Source organism: Gambusia affinis, linkage group LG04, assembly GCF_019740435.1.
Source record: "Gambusia affinis linkage group LG04, SWU_Gaff_1.0, whole genome shotgun sequence".
Lineage (NCBI taxonomy): Eukaryota > Metazoa > Chordata > Actinopteri > Cyprinodontiformes > Poeciliidae > Gambusia > Gambusia affinis.
The window spans coordinates 26473928-26490125 of NC_057871.1; the positions used below are offsets into that span (position 1 = coordinate 26473928).

Genomic DNA, 16198 nt, shown 5'->3' on the forward strand with positions numbered 1-16198 from the left:
CAGAATTTATTGCAATGCAACGTGACATCAACAGACCTACGCTCAGTGAACTTGGCTGAAGTTGGCATGTAATTTGTGAAATGGCTAGAGAGCGATTCCACTTAACCTTTTTCCTCTACCGCTGTAGTTTAGGAACTTCCATACTTTGAGTCTTAAAACCTGGACCAGATTATTTTACACCAAAAGCAGAATATGTGAAAACCCAGTTTGCTTACTTGATTGATTGACGAGTTCTTTAGGTTTTTTTTTGTTGTTTTTTTTGTCCCGTTGCAAAGTCACACACAACTTTTTCAATCTCACCAAAAGTGTTCACTAAACTGAATAGCAAAGAATTAAGGAGGGCAAACTTACGGTACATCAAAATGCTGTGTATTCATGCTATCTATCACATTTTACACACTTTGACAGGGTGCACTGTTTATTTATGTTTACATAACTGCATGAGACATGACTTGTTGCTATGCACTCACAACAGTACCACGGGAATTGCAAAAACAGATGGAGACTAATACTAACAATGCATTTAGTGTCATGTTCAGTTAACAGAGCAACAAGAACCGTTTCCTGTGGATGTCGTTACGTAACCTCACGTTTAATTGAAGGGCAAGGCAAATGTTGCTTCTCATATTGTACATGAAGACAGACGGTGCGGATAAGTTATTAATGATCTATTGTACATTATGGAAAAAACTGTTCGTCAAAAAACAGACGGGGGACTTTACAGGTCTGAGACAATGGAAGAAATTTAGGGAAACAAACCCAATGACATCACCAACAAAATCATAGAGTAGCAACCAAACATGTCAGAGGCAGAAAGAAGTAGAAAGACATGGAAAAGTCATAAAAAAAAAAAGATGTTACAAGCGTAGGGGGATTTGATTACTGGAAAATGTGATTGAGGTAGTTAGAGGTTTTGAATTTATGGCAGGGCGAGTAGCAGCACAGGCGAGACAGAGCAACGTAATGAGGAGAGGGATTAAAAGGAAGATAGAAATCAAGGTGAGATGATTCAAAATGACGCAAAAAAAATAGGCAGGAAGGGAAAAGTGAAAGAGAAGACGAAATAAAATGGAAAAAGTGGCGTTAAAGAAAAGAAAAAAGTGAGAGTGGCTGACTGATGGAGGTCCAAAGGACAGCAACACGGGGGAAATGAGCAAATGATGGGGCCAAGAAGATTGCAGATTGAGGAAGATGGTAAGAGAGTGTACCGAGACAGAGCATGGATGAGTGGATGACATCTAGATTCATGAACTGGAGTGAAATAAACCAATTGATGAAAGAAAACTGCACTATAACCTTTGATCCTTTCAATTACTTGTGAGCCTTAAGGCAAAAATATTATTTTAGATTCTGAAAGATCATCCAGATTAACACATAACAAAATCATCCATGAGGACTTTTGATTTAAATTTGGGGCGTGTTTGGACCGACTTTTGCACATTTCAGTTTAATCGGGGAGAGACTCGTGAAACAAGCAGCAGCAGCAGCAGAGGGGAAGCTGAGGGAAGGAAAGAGGCCATGATGTATGGCAGAAAGAAAGACAGGAGGTAATTAGTGCGGGAGAGAAGGAGAGAAAACATGTTCCTCATTAAAGCCACAGCTGAGAGCGAAGCGCCGCAGCTCTTTCATCAGTGATCTGCTGCACGCCTGCCAAGTGTAAAAGTGCACACAGCCATGCAGCTGCATGCGTGATGTTACGTGTGTCAGGTCAGAGCCGGGGGGCCGTAAATGAGCGACTGACTAATTGTGCTGTCTGCTCACCATAACAAACACATTCCCAATGCACGCACACACACACACACATACACACACCGTGATTACGCAATCATCATCACCAGTATAATCTTCTTGGCTTAGGATTTTTTTCTCCTTTTTTTTTTTTTTGCCCCCTCAGAGAATGAATATCGGCACGTCTACCCAGTCTTCTAGAAATCCTCCGCTCTGCATGTCTAATCCCTGACCAGTGCTTACATTACACCATGCTGTTACCACACTAAACATCAGTAGGGCAGTAATGTGTTAAATTGATATTTTATTTTCAGCTCTAATACTTACCGGGAGTGTTGGTTTGATTCCTTTATGCATGTTTGAGAAACCACTTACCCCGTGGCAACCGTACAGCTGTGCAAAACGCCTGGTGGGACTTAGCCCCGCCTCTCAGGATGAAGTCGAGTCCAAATTTATTCATGTAGGCATTTACAATTACCTCAGTGGACCAAAGTGTTTCATGATAATCACAACATCACAGGTAGATAAATGATAAGACAAAAACTAAGTTTAGTAAAAATAATAAGAGAATTAGAAAACTGGCAGAAAGTAGGAATACCTAATAATGTGAATAAAACCCCAAGACGTACTTGATATCAAAACATTTTTATAACAAGAAAAGGTAATATAATTACTAGATTGTGCTGTAAAATGGCACTATGTGGTTGGAATATAATGTACATAATATTGCACTTTGAAATGATATTTCGCTTTGGTTCAGTGAGATATCTTTTGTTATTTTATCCTGTAAGAGTTTTTTTTTTTATTTTATCACATTTTGCACATTACTGCGTTTCAAAAAAACACAGCCCACATAAAATACTTTGTGAAATCACGACTGTAATTCCTGCTGTAAAGAAACAGATTTGAATTATGTGCAGACTTTTAATCTGGGGTTTACATAAACACAAAGGGGCGAGGATCAGAAATTATAAGACTCCCACACACAGGGACTGACTTGCAAAGCAGATTTATTCTCATTGCATTGCGTGACTTGCAGCAGGTAAATAGTTTCTTGTGCCAATTAGTAGACATCCTAATTCCAATATGTCGGTGTTATGCCTTAAAATCCAGTAAATCTCTGTCTCTGCTAAGACAATTTTGACTGGATCAAAAGTGCTGACATTAATTCTATACACTCTTAATTCCCCACAAAGCCAATTTAATTCGGATTGTCCAAGAATATGTTTGCAGAGACAACTTGTCAAGATTTATATTATTCCTCAAAAGAAAGAGAAAGTCTCTTTCTACAGAGACACACACTCTAAACACTCGCACACATGTCCACATATGCCACAGAACTACCTTAAGCATTTGCATTTTACCGTCTCCAGGTTTGAAGGTGATAAAAACCTGCTCAGGCGTAACGCAACCAACCGCCGCTGACATCCATCATATTGCGCTTTTATGTGACATGTCAGTGATGTTTATGACAGCCTGCAGCAGTTTCACCTTCCGTCCATCCTTCCACGGCGACTGCGCGCGTCTGCTGGTCCGCGCGCGTGTGCGTGCCCGTGTGCGTTCGTCCGCGCGCGCAAAACGAAATGTCAGCCACAGTTCAGCTGGCGCTTAAACACCGAGCAACAAGTGAAAATCAAAACATGGACAGCTGGTCCCATGCCCACGGCGGACTATTTGCTGTGGAAGAGTTAGCACAGACAAACAGAAAGTGAAAAGGAGACGGACGGAACAGGAAGGAGAGAGAAAAGGTATTCATGGCTGTTCACCGTTAAGAGGCGTCCGAAGAGCGGCTCAAGTGAATGCTAATATGAATGCTAACGTCTTAGAAATGGCTTATTCTGAAGGCAAACCTTATTGTTGACCCTAGATTTTCCCGTTTTAAGAAAGAAATGTGTCTACGTGATAAATGCCTGGGTTTTTCTCTCTAAATTGTCGCATTTTTTTTTCATCATACATTGACGTCATTGAGATGGATTCAAACCAATAAGTTCGGGATGCAGAGCATTAGCAAAGCAAGGAGAACAGAACATCTAAAATAAGTGAAAACCTACAAAACGGAATCTCAAAACGAAGGAGAGTGGACACTGACAAAATATGGCCAAATGAAATATAGAAATATGAAATAAACTTATAAATATCTTCAAAGAAAAAGCTCCTGTGAAAAAAAGACAAACAAATTATAACATTAATAATAGCTATCATGAACCATGGCTTTTCAAAGATTAAATTGCTTTGTGTTTTTATTGTTCTATTTCAATCAATATGAGATTTTCTGTGCGAAATACAAACATTTCTATAATTCCAAATTACCATAACAAAGCTGCTAAACTGAAACATCCCTCTTTTAATGAATGCTACATCAACAGCTGTCAAGTGAAAAGATAGGTAATTCATCATGCAAACTGTCTAATTGTCAATTCTATTATTGGTGCTACAATACCAGACAGATTACTCACCTGTGTGGCGGTGCTGGAACCAAAGAGCCTGGTGATGTGAGGCATGAATGGAAACATTTCTGTAACTGTAAAGGTGAGTGACGATGAATCAAAACACAACAGGCTTTTATTTTTAGCCTGATTATTATAATTTTTAGAGGTCAACTATTAAAAACTGAATGAAACTAAAAGTTCTGTCAAATGAAGAAGAAAAAGAGGCTCAAAAAAGGGGGGTGGGAGGAACTCAATCAGTCCTTCAGGTCACGACCCGAACAAATATGAGTCTCTGGCGCTTGCTTCATACTCTTCATCTGGCAGATTTGTCCTCATAAATCTCTTTCCATCACACACTCAGACACACACTCAACATCATGAGCTCAAACACTCACATTTTCCCTCCGTCCAGTCTTTAATGTATCAATGCCTCCATTGATGCTCTTCCATGAGTCTCTGGGTGGATTCTGCCTTTTGGGGGTCTAGCCTGCCATGAAACATCTTTCGTTGTATGGTAAGGAGAATGGCATTCTTTCAGAGTGATCAGCCACATATCAAAGTGAGATCAAATCCTTTCAAATATAATATTCTGGGTGTGAATTTTCCAATTTTTTGAAATAGTTGCCAAAGATTTTAGCTTCCAGGAAAAGCCCTAACTCAGTCTTCGAGAAGGTAGTTCTGATTCTTGCACAACTCTTGTGATTGTTGGTTTAATTTCTCTGCTGTAAGTGTTGAAAGGATTACCTTGTCTAGTATAGTTTATGTTGCATTACATATGCAATTTTTTTATTTGTCTAAGACGTTAGTTAAGACGTTAGGAAACACATATGTAAGCAATGATTTCCATTTATTTTACAAAGATGAGCTTGGGAATAACTTTTCTGTGTCTAAGTTTCCATGACAAATGTGCCCAAAGCTTTGTCAATATTCAGCTAATGCCGACAAAACACAATTTCGCAATTTTCGTGCTTCCATTCAACAATAAATCACACGCTGTTCTAAGCACTGAACTACAGTATCAGTCACAGTGGAATGTGTTGCATATGCAATTTTAATTTCACATTCCATGGAAGAAAATGGAAAAAAAAAAAAAAGTGCCGCAGTTGGTAGAGCTGTTGCCTTGAAGCAAGAAGGTCCTGGGTTCGATTCCCGGCCCGGGGTCTTTCTGCATGGAGTTTGCATGTTCTCCCTGTGCATGGTGGGTTCTCTCCGGGTTCTCCGGCTTCCTCCCACAGTCCAAAAACATGACTGTCAGGTTAATTGGTCTCTCTAAATTCTCCCTAGGTGTGAGTGTGTGTGAATGGTTGTGTGTCCTGTGTGTCTTTGTGTTGCCCTGTGACAGACTGACGACCTGTCCAGGGTGAACCCGCCTCTCGCCTGGAACGTAGCTGGAGATAGAAACCAGCACCTGCCGAGCTCTCTAAAGGTCAAGGGTGTAAAGAAAATGGATAGATGGATGGATGGATGAAAAAAAAGCAATAGGTTACTGTAAACATAAATGCAATAATGGTAGACAGTACAATGGAATTAATTTAATGTTATATAATATTCTCTTATATTAATAAGCACAAGCTTACCTAATGGTGGCAATTCCTTTTCAGACAGGCAGAGCTCCAGACATGAGCTCACACGGAGACTCCCTCTGGTGCGGTGGGGAGGTGAGAGGTGAACACTTGTGGTGTCTGCAGCACTCAGGTGGGTTTGCTGTGTTTTGGAAATGGTTGATAAACATTAAAACTGTGCTTAGATGTGCAGAAACACACACACACACACACTTTCAGTAAGCGAGCAATAACCTGTACATATCAGTGCATTGACAACAACTAGACCTTCCTTTTGTGCGCAGAAAACTGCTTGCAGTCCAAAGCAACACTTTGCTGAAGGTTGATTGGTTAGGAGATCCTGCAGATGCCTTAAACAACTGTGGGATTATAAAGCAAATTCCAGGAATTATGCAATAAAGACTAGTCTAGTATGTTCCTATCTTTCATGATTTTGACTGTAGTCATAAAAGTGGCATCGGAGAACAGTTATTTGGTGATGTGATTGTAAACAAAAGAGCTGATTGGTAATATAAACAGCTTAACATTGTTTATGCCCCCTCTTTGTTAATGAAAATAAAAGAACACACATAAGCTGCCTAACATATGTAAAATCAACTTTGTTTTTAGCTTTACATCATATTATAAATTGTAATGTTATTCCTTCACCAAAAACACACTTGGGGTGTTGCTTTGATTCTTTCATGCATGTTTGAAAAATCATTTAATTTCCCATGGCAACCATCCGGCTATGCAAAACGCCTGGGTGGAACTAGCCCCGCCTTCAGGAGGGACGTCCTCCTTGGAGCTTCAGTTTCTGAGCTTCCACATTACAGAGCACTCTTCCCCTAACTCTGCTCCTTCAGACTAGCCAGCAGCAATTAGCAAACACCTGGTAGAACTGCTCATCTACTGAGTTCATCATAGGAGATACTTCTCAGTGCGACACTGGCAAAAATGTTAAGGGATTTATAGAGAAGCAATGTTGTGATGACTTCTTTAAGGTGAACATTCAGAAAGAGCAGGAGTATTTAAAGAGACAGAGGCCCAATTTCAAGGCATTACATTAAAAAGACAAATTTCTTTAACATTTTATTTGGTGCATACAGCATTTTTATATAAAAATTGCTTGATTGCAACTAAGTCACGTAGTTACTTGATTGTACTATACAATGGTACTATGTGGCTAGAAAACACATGATAAATGGTGAGACATCTACATGTCAGAAACCAGTGTCTCTTTTCATATAAATTATTTTTACCATCATTCTCAGTCTTGTTGTTGAAGGCAATTGCAAATCGGTTCGTTTTAGCCGCTTTCAATTTCAGTCTAAACTGTTTTCCGGTAAAAGACGTTTGAACTTTATTTGTTCTTGTCAGTGTAACTTCCAGATAAACACAGGGTTGCCAGGGTTTGGGAAATGAGTCCAACTTGCTCCCTTTGCTAAAAGAAAATAAATAAATTAACGAAATCACAAGCATGTGTGGATAATATTTTTCACAGTCGCTGCCTCTGGATAAAGATTGAGGCATCTTCCGGTCCACTCAACCTCTGAGACAATCGGAGGAAGCAGAGATGATGTGTTCTAATGTTGCTAAACAGGAACAGCAAAACAGCATCACCGCTCTCCTTTTAAGGTGACTTCTCTCTTGTTTCCCAAACCTCTTCGTCAGTCCCTACCTGTGATGTCACCGATGAAAAATCTCCCGCTTCCGAGACTGCAGTTTCTGGTTAATAAGTGACGGGGCCTTAAAACAGCTTGGCACTTATGTCACACTAATACACAGAAAGAGAGACGCTGTCTGGATTGTTTCAGTTTCGTTAAAAAAACATAAGTCCAGGCACACACAATACCCAGTCTGGGAAAGAATTGGTTTCCAAAGTGTCTACTTGTGTCCCTGGGACAGAATTTGTGTAGCTGCAATTCAAGAATGATTCAAATTTGACTCGTCCCTCACTTGGTTGGAGTAGATGAAGACTTTTTGCCTGAAGTCGGGGTAATATTAATACCAACATAGTTTTCTCACAATAAGAAATGTAAAGTACAACACAAAGTAGTCATCGTTGTATAACCAAGATTTTAAAATAAGTAGAACAACGTTTATTCAGAGACTAATACTGAAAAACTGACATTGCTGCCTCCAATTCTGCTTTTATGGTTAAACATGGCCAAGCTTCTTTTGAAAGAAAGTGTTGAATCAAGCTCACAAGAATTTGAAATCTTTCTTTAAATACAGCTTTTTAACTTTTGGATCTGCAGTGAGTAATGTCCCTTTCCTACACAACGAAACAAAAAATTGGAGGGATTTATTTGCTTGATTTTAGTTTTTGTGTTCTTGCCTCACGAGACAAAAAGTCTGGACACCCGTGTTATACAGTTACAGTTTTGGAAATAATGACCATGAAATATATGCCATAAATTAATGGGAATCTTCAACATGTATTCAAAAAAATGCTAAATAATATCACTGGGAGCTTTGGGAAATTGAGTTTTGAAAAGTATAGAAATTTAACATAAAAAATGAGCAGAAACCTTACAAAATGCACTTAGCAAAACTTTGAGTAAGTAACAACCTTATTTGAATTCCATATAAATACATATAAATCAAAAACTGAACAGTGTGGCATGCAAAAATACTCAGACCCTCCTGAGTCAATACTTTGTGGAACCACCTTTTGATGCAGTTTCAGCTGCAAGCCTTTCAGTCAGATCTAGTGACTGAAAGTCTTTTTTGCTCTTTCTTTGAAGAACATCTCAAGCTCAGTCAGGTTAGATGGAGAGCATTTTTACATTTTGTGTTCGTAAAAAATGTCTTGAATCATGTGTAATTTTCTTTAACAATAGTACATCTCTTTGTGTTGGTCTTTCACATCAAATTCCAGCGAAACATATTTGTTTGTGGTTGTAATGTGACAAAATATGGAAAAGTTCCATGGTGCATGAATACTTGTGTAAGCCACTGTCTAATGCAAAAGATTGTTCATCCGAGCAACCTCATTTGATGACTCTGGCCTTCTGTTAGAAGTCGCTCGTTTGGCATCTTGTGTCACAGGTGAATGTGCGGCAGTCTGAGTTTCCTCACTCTCTCAGACGTGTCTGACTCACCTTCATGACATCACCGCGGTGAAGTCACTGTCCTGTGAGCGGATTAAGCCGCCGATGGAAGGCTGTCATGATGGGTCCAGGGTAGCTTAGCGTGTGTGTGGCTCAGCAGATTAAAGTATGCGCTGTGCTGCATGATGTCATGAGGTTGAGGCCTGAGCGTGACCTATATTGCCTTTCATCCCTGTTTCTTTGCTTTTCGCATAATCTCCACAGTCATTTCGGCGAACCCCAGCCATTGAATAATCATTTTTGAAGTCTGAAGTGAAGGTGAAATTTGAAAGATAAAATGGTAGCACAGTCTCTTCATATGACTGAAGGTTTGAGTAAAATAGTCAAGTGGCTATTGCAGAGAACCAATCATACATTTAAATTCTGTTGGTTTTTTGATACCTAACCACTCCATTATGTTTTGGTAGTTTCCAAGTACTGGCTGGTGTAGCACAAGATGTTCCTAGCTGTGTTTCTATTGACCATATAATTGGGAAAATTGTAATTCTGAAAATAAATTTGCTTAATGGAAACATAAAAAAAAAAAACCTAATGTTTTTTTGCTACGTTTTTGAATGATGAGGTGGTTTTCCATCCGTTTCAAAATGTATGTAGTTCGCAAAAACTGCAATGGAAGCACTTTTTTTGCATCACGAGTTATGTGCTCAACAACTAGATGTCGTTACTGGTGGAAACATGTTGATAACTGCTTGCAAATCTAGTATTTATTAAAGGATTCAAAACTATATATTACATGCCACTATTTATTCATGAACCCCCATTAAAATGTGGTTAAATGTTGTTTAGCAAGTTGCAGAGAAATTCAACAAAATGTGTGGAAATATTGTCACTTAATATTTATTTAGAATAGGGCTGCTCTGTGAGGCTTGGAAGTTTGAAAGCAACAGCTCTTAGGAGGAGCTGCGCCTCGAAGGCGGAGCTAGATCCACACGGGCGTTTAGCACGGCTGAATAGTTTCCATGGGAGATTAAAGGATTTCTCAAACATGTAAGAAAGAATCAACTCCAGCTATGTTTTTGATGAGGGAATAATATTATAACATGATGTAAAGCTCAAAAAAGTTAATCTTACATAATACTGCTTAACTCTATGCCTAAAGACTCTAAACCAGCTTTATAAGGATGTTCAAGTACCTAACAACAGGCCTGTCATAACCTGGAATCATTTGTAACAACAGCATCACTGTCCACTTAAGTTTAAAGTCAACAAGAGTTAAGAGGGTGTTCACCAGTATAACAGTGCCTGTTCCTCAGTCAACACCTTTGAACACTAAGGACATTTGTGTGTGTGTGTGTGCGTGCGTGGGTGTGTGTGTGTGCGTGTGTGTGCGTGTGTGTGCGTGTGTGTGTTGGGGTGTCCCTCATAAACTGTAAAAGCTTGTCAGGGACAAAGGAAAATCCATCCTGTTTATGGACTTTCCTGAAATTCCAACGGTCATACTTCAGCCATTTTCCTAACAGGAAAACAGATTTTTGGCTGGAAATGTCCCGCCAGCTTCTCTCCAAAGGCATCACCGTTCTTTAGAGTGTGGGGAGGGGCTCCATTTTCTGGTCGGCTCAGTGGTTAAAAATTGGCTCAACCCAACAGTGTTGACTGACAGGTACTTTTTCTGCAAGTCTGCGACTTATAGGGAAGAGTATTAATGCGTAAAACTTTTTTTTTTTCTTGAGGATTTAAAATTATTCCAAGCAAAGCGCAGGTTTCAGTCACTTTTGAGTTTCTACAAAACCTTCAAGGAGAAAATTAAGGCTTTTTGTTTGAGGCTTAGTGACCGCTGAGATTTGCAGCTCTTTTCCTCAATAACATGTCATCAGGTAGCGGTCGTAAATGTCTGGCCCGGTTCCCAGACTTTCTAAATATAAGCTTCTCAACAGACTTGTGCGATAAAATATTTAGTGAATGTGACCTGAAATAAATGGAGCAAAGCCAGTTTCAGTTCAGTCAGAAAGAGACCATGGGAGTAATGCACGGCTGATAATTCTCTGCTAAAGGCTTTATAGAGGATGAATGTCCGTCTTAACATGTTTGGCTTGTTTTCCCATTTGCATCACCCTTGTGTTCTCTTGTAATTGTAATGGCATGCCTTTCATATAAAAAGGCTGATGGTGATCAACATTTCTGTTATTATGTATTATTCATCTGCTCAACCTTAGAAGTCCTCAAACAAAAGTGGGAGAAAAAGGCTTGTATCCTGGGAATTTTTGAATATTTATGATGCAAAGAAAAACGGGATTTCCTTCCAAGAACAGAATTTGGAAGGAATTCTGTGGCAAGAGTTTTCTTCAAAAAATTGCTCACTCAACACCAAGAAACAGCGCTTTTGTGATGCTATAATCCACATTGTAGTGTAAAAATAATAAAAATCCATCATTTGTGTTTTAAATAATCTCCCTTTGTTTATAGGTCCATCGCCTTGTAAAAGTATTCCTACTCTGAATTTTTGGGGCATGTTGTCACATCACAGCCACTAAAATCTGAGTGTTTTATTGGTATTTCACACAATGGACCAGCACAAATAAGTACACTATTGAATTGTGAAGTGAAAATCTGAAATTGTGATTCAGATTTGTATTCCATCCCATTAAGCCAATACTTTGTTTTACCACCTTATGCTTTAATTACATTTCCATGGACCTCTCAGCAGTTTCTTTGTTGGTTGCTTTTCTTGAACGACTGATAGTTTAGATGTCAAATGCAAAATTTTTGTGAGATGGTCATTTTATTATTGGTAATGCTTTGTGCTTCTCCCCAACTTTGTCCCGGACCTGTTTGATGCGTTTCTTGGTCTTGTGAACTTTGGTCACAAATATTCTCTAAAACACATTAATTGACTTCTGAAGGCAATCGTATCAACCTTCCAGAAATCCCAGGTCTTCCAGATATAGCAGGTCTACTCTGCATCCCCAGAACCAGAACCAAACATGGAGAACATAGTGGAGTTTCTATGCTCCACTAATCTGGAACAAACATCCAGAAAACTGCAAAGATGCCAAAACGCTGACTTCCTTTGAAACGAGGGTAAAAATCCACATTTTTAGAGTTTCCTTTGATTAGTAGTCAGTTGAACATTCATCAACACATTTGATGTGTATTTGGTGGCTGATTTTGACGATGGCATTTGACAAAATGTAACGTTTGTTGCTCGTTTAACAGTTGGTTACTGTATTTACTGTATGTTTCTGTGCCATGAAGCACTTTGAACTGCCTTGTTGCTGAAATGTGCCACACAAATAAACTTGACTTGAATTGAAGACCCATTAAGATAAACAGAAGTTTGAGGTTGTCATGTGACAAAATGTGGAAAAAAATGGCTCTGAGGTAAAACAACGGTTTTGGGGGTGTAGAAATATTTAACTCTGGTAGACTTGTTGCACTAAGTTGTAGTACTTTCTGCCGATTGGACCTTGATAATAGATTGTCAGCGATGACTCAGGCTGTTTGAGTGTGTGTGTGTCTGTGTGAGTGTGTGTCACTGTCTATAGGTGTGTCCTCCCTCCCCGTCTGTTTTCTTAAAACAAATCACTCTCTCTTGTCTATCCTCCTTGTCTCTGCGCTCATGTTCCTTCATTATACACAACTCTACTTAAACTGTCTTGTTACCTCAAATATACACATACACATTTCACTCACTCTATTTTGATCACATTCCACCCCAATGACATTAGCTAGTGTATGTGTGCATGTGTCCCATGACATCAGCTGTTTGTTTGCATACTGTGATTGTGTCTGGGGCAAAAGCTTGCCAGATAAGCAGGGTGGGAGTCTGTGCGTGCGTGTGTGTGTGAGGTTGGAAATACCAGGGCATGAAAGGGCGTTGTCTGGAAATCGTGTGGCTGGTGCAGACGTCAGGAGCGGTGATTGATGTGTGTTTGGTGCAGGCTGGTAAAGGCCATGCGAGACGGTTTTATCATATATACATATATGATAAAGTAAGTGGTAAATGATGGTGTCATTTGATGGGTGCTGTGAAGATTGGTGATTCACAGGTGTATATCATTTTCGGGCGTGGTGCCGTGGAGTGGCACGGTCTTGTCGTGGTGGTCTTGTGGATGGCTGAAGGGCTTGGTGAGGTTCCTGCAATGTAACAGAAATTTCATATGCTGAAGCTGAAACGTATGTGCCAGTGTTCAAGTGGCAGTTTCTTGGTGTTTGCTAATTGGCTGGTCTAGGCTGGAAGGGTAGGGAAAGCTCAGGCTTGATTTGCACTCTCGGTGGACATCTTCCTCAAATGAGGCTGGGACCAGCCGGGTGTTTGCGCAGATGGTTAAAGTTGAGTGGCGGAAATCAGGTGTTTCTGATGGGGATTAACAGTACAGTGTAAGAAACAATCAGTTTGTGAGTTCTTGCTCTGTAAAGAGATTGTTGGGCTGGTTTTAAGTTTTTGTACATCCAGTTTTTCTTTAAAATCACCTGATCTGTGCTGCCCAGTGACAAGGTCAGATCAGGTTTATTTTAAGCTGTTTCTTCAGAAACCATTCGGGAGTTCCTTAAAAGGTTCTTGTTTTTGTCTGTTTTGACCTCTTTAAAAGGTTTCAGAGATGGAAAGTGTGTGTGTGTGTGTGTATGTCCTCACAGTGTCATCTGCTTTGCTCCGATGACAATGGGTTTGTTAAACCAGGTTTTGATGATACCAGCTCCTTGCTCAGCAATGTGCAAACTGGGGGTTCTGTGGGGTTGCGTCAGAGGAGTCTCTCAGGACCTTCCGCGGTGATGTCAGGGCAGCAGGTCTAGTTGTTGATGACTGAAGAGTGAGTTTTCTGTGATACTGGAACAAATCATGACGTTTTCCACAACACTGAAACCTTTTCTTGGGTCAGGCTATGATTATTGTGGTGCTGCAGAATCCCAGAGATCTGCTCTGAAGGCCTTCAGAACTCTGTAGCTACCTTCTTTCAGCCAGATAGCCAGCAGTGAGCAGCAAAATGTCAGGGAGTTCCCACAGTGTTTTATTCTGTGCTCAATATAATCAACAAAAACTTTGTTTTGTTGACATTTTGTCTAATCAGGTAAACTGTTAATAATACAGTTTAAAGTACTGTTTACTGTACAGTTTTTTTCATCAACTCTGTGGTAAAAAAAAAGTTTTGATTTATTTTGGAAACCACAGCTTGTTTGGACCTTGATATACCTTAAATTTTGTTTTATTTTTACAAACACCCCTGACTGCATTCACTTTTTGTGCACTGCTACCTCACCTTGTCCGCTCTGGTGCTGTGTGTCTGTGTTTTCCTGTGATGGACTGGCAACCTGTCCAAAGTATCCTCCTCCTCTCACCCAATGACCGCTGAAGATACGCACCAACCCTACCCACCCAAACTCCCTGTGACAATGCAAGGGTAAGCGGGTCTAGACAATGGATGGATGTATAGAGGGATTTCCTCTCCGATAACAAGTCAACCCCAAACACTTTCACCATACCCCATATTTTTGTGGAATAATGGTAAAATTAGCTGGTAAGGTAAATCAACCATGACAATTCTGACATTTAAACAGAATAGGTTCTGACATTTCAATGATCTTAAATTTGATCATTTGAAAACTGAATGGGAGTTCTAGATCTGCTGCAGACATTCATGTCTATGATGTGTCACAGCAGGGATGCTCAATACGTTGATCGCAATCGACGGGTCAATCATGGGAAGGTTTTGAGTCGATCTCTGCAGAAGGTGACAAACTGAACGCCGCCAAGACTTTCTCGTCTGACGCGCTTATCAAAATATTCACTAAGATCGCTAAACGTTTGTAGCTTCATTAAAGAATAATAATTTTTTTTAAATCAACGTGTTGAAATTAATAATCTCGGTAATTATTGTTTCAACAAGGTGTTGCGCAATTCAGTGTGTTTCGGTTCCATTATCAAAAGAAGGCGACTCAAACACAGACTGAGTAGCAGAGCAGCAGTTTAAATTAGCTAATCAACCTCCACTGTGTTCATGAGAGGCTTATTAATAACCGCAAAATAAATACCAAGCCTGGAAACCTGATATTGTAATGGACTGAACTTTATGTTTTTAATGTAATGTCTCTGCTCGGCTTGCGGGGCGCAGGTGGTTGCCACGGCAACGGGTGTGTTTAAACGACAAAATAGAGAGAGAGAGTAAAAAGGTACGAGTGGTTTTGAGTTGATCACCTGTTCAGGTTATTTTACCTTTGTTTACCTTTGCTGTGGCTCATTACAGCCGCTGTAGTTTCTAAACGTTCAATAAACACAAACTTGGACTAATTACCTCGTCCATCCATCCATTTTCTGTTCACCCTTTGTCCCTAATGGGGTCAGGAGGGTTGCTGGTGTCTATCTCCAGCTAACGTTCCAGGCGAGAAGCGGGGTCACCCTGGACAGGTCGCCAGTCTGTCGCAGGGCAACACAGAGGCACACAACCATTCACACACACTCACCAATTAACCTGGCAGTCATGTTTTTGGACTGTGGGAGGAAGCCGGAGAACCCAGAGAGATCCCACCATGCACAGGGAGAACATGCAAACTCCATGCATTCCCAGGCTGGGAATCGAACCCAAGACCTTCTTGTTGCAAGGCAACAGCTCTACCAACTGCGCCACTGTGCAGCCCCTAATTACCTCTTTTGTGAGTATATGTCATCAAATAGGACATTATTAAGTTTTAACAAACAAATGGCTTCTACCGCGATAATTATGTGAAATTAAATTAATTATATCCCAGCTTCAGAAGATTTGCCTTTACCTTTACAGAGCTCTTTGGTTCCTCCTATCAGTCTGTAGCTTTTCATATTGAGGTCATTAAAACAAATTTCAGATCTACCATAACTTACTGACACCTGCTGGCCTCAGGTTTGCAACCAGCTTGTGACTGAGAAACCAGTAACCTCCTCCCAGTGTCAGAATCTCACTGAGGAAGAAACTGCATTAAGTTTTCTATCACTTTATTATTTCTGCTGTAACTGATGTGTATTTGCATATAAAACAAGTCAATGGAGTTTCATTTACAATTTTTATGTCTTTGTGTGATGAGGTAGATCTCAGCTGGCTGGTGACAGAAAAAGTAAATCTTGGTCTCAAAAAGTTTGGGGATCCCTGCACAGCCGTGCAGAGACCTTTGGAGGGGCAGGGGCTCAAATTTAAAAAGGGCATTGAAGTCATTGGAGTTCTCCCAGCGTGACCAGCAGACTGAAGCCCTGCCTGTGGCCAGTGTTCCCAGTATAATAATAAACACATAATAAATAAATGTGTTTTATTCTTTCACTTTTTGTGTATTTTTAAATATCTCAATCTGAAGTATTAATGGATTAATACAGTTTATGTAATGAAATAATAATTTACTCTTTTAGAATTATTTTCACTCTTTGCTGTCAATAGCAGAGTTGACATCATACTGTATTTTTTTTTTTCAGAAAAAAGTAAGAAAA

General features: G+C 39.9%; 1 protein-coding gene across 1 annotated transcript in view; it reads left to right on the forward strand.

The window, feature by feature from the left end:
• Positions 1–4180: 4180 nt before the first annotated feature.
• LOC122830314 (SUN domain-containing protein 2-like) overlaps positions 4181–16198 on the forward strand; it is a 32057-nt gene continuing 20039 nt past the window's right edge. The window contains exon 1 of the mRNA XM_044115563.1: positions 4181–4257. The gene's annotated coding sequence lies outside the window, so the exon portion shown is untranslated. The remainder of the gene's footprint in view (positions 4258–16198) is intronic.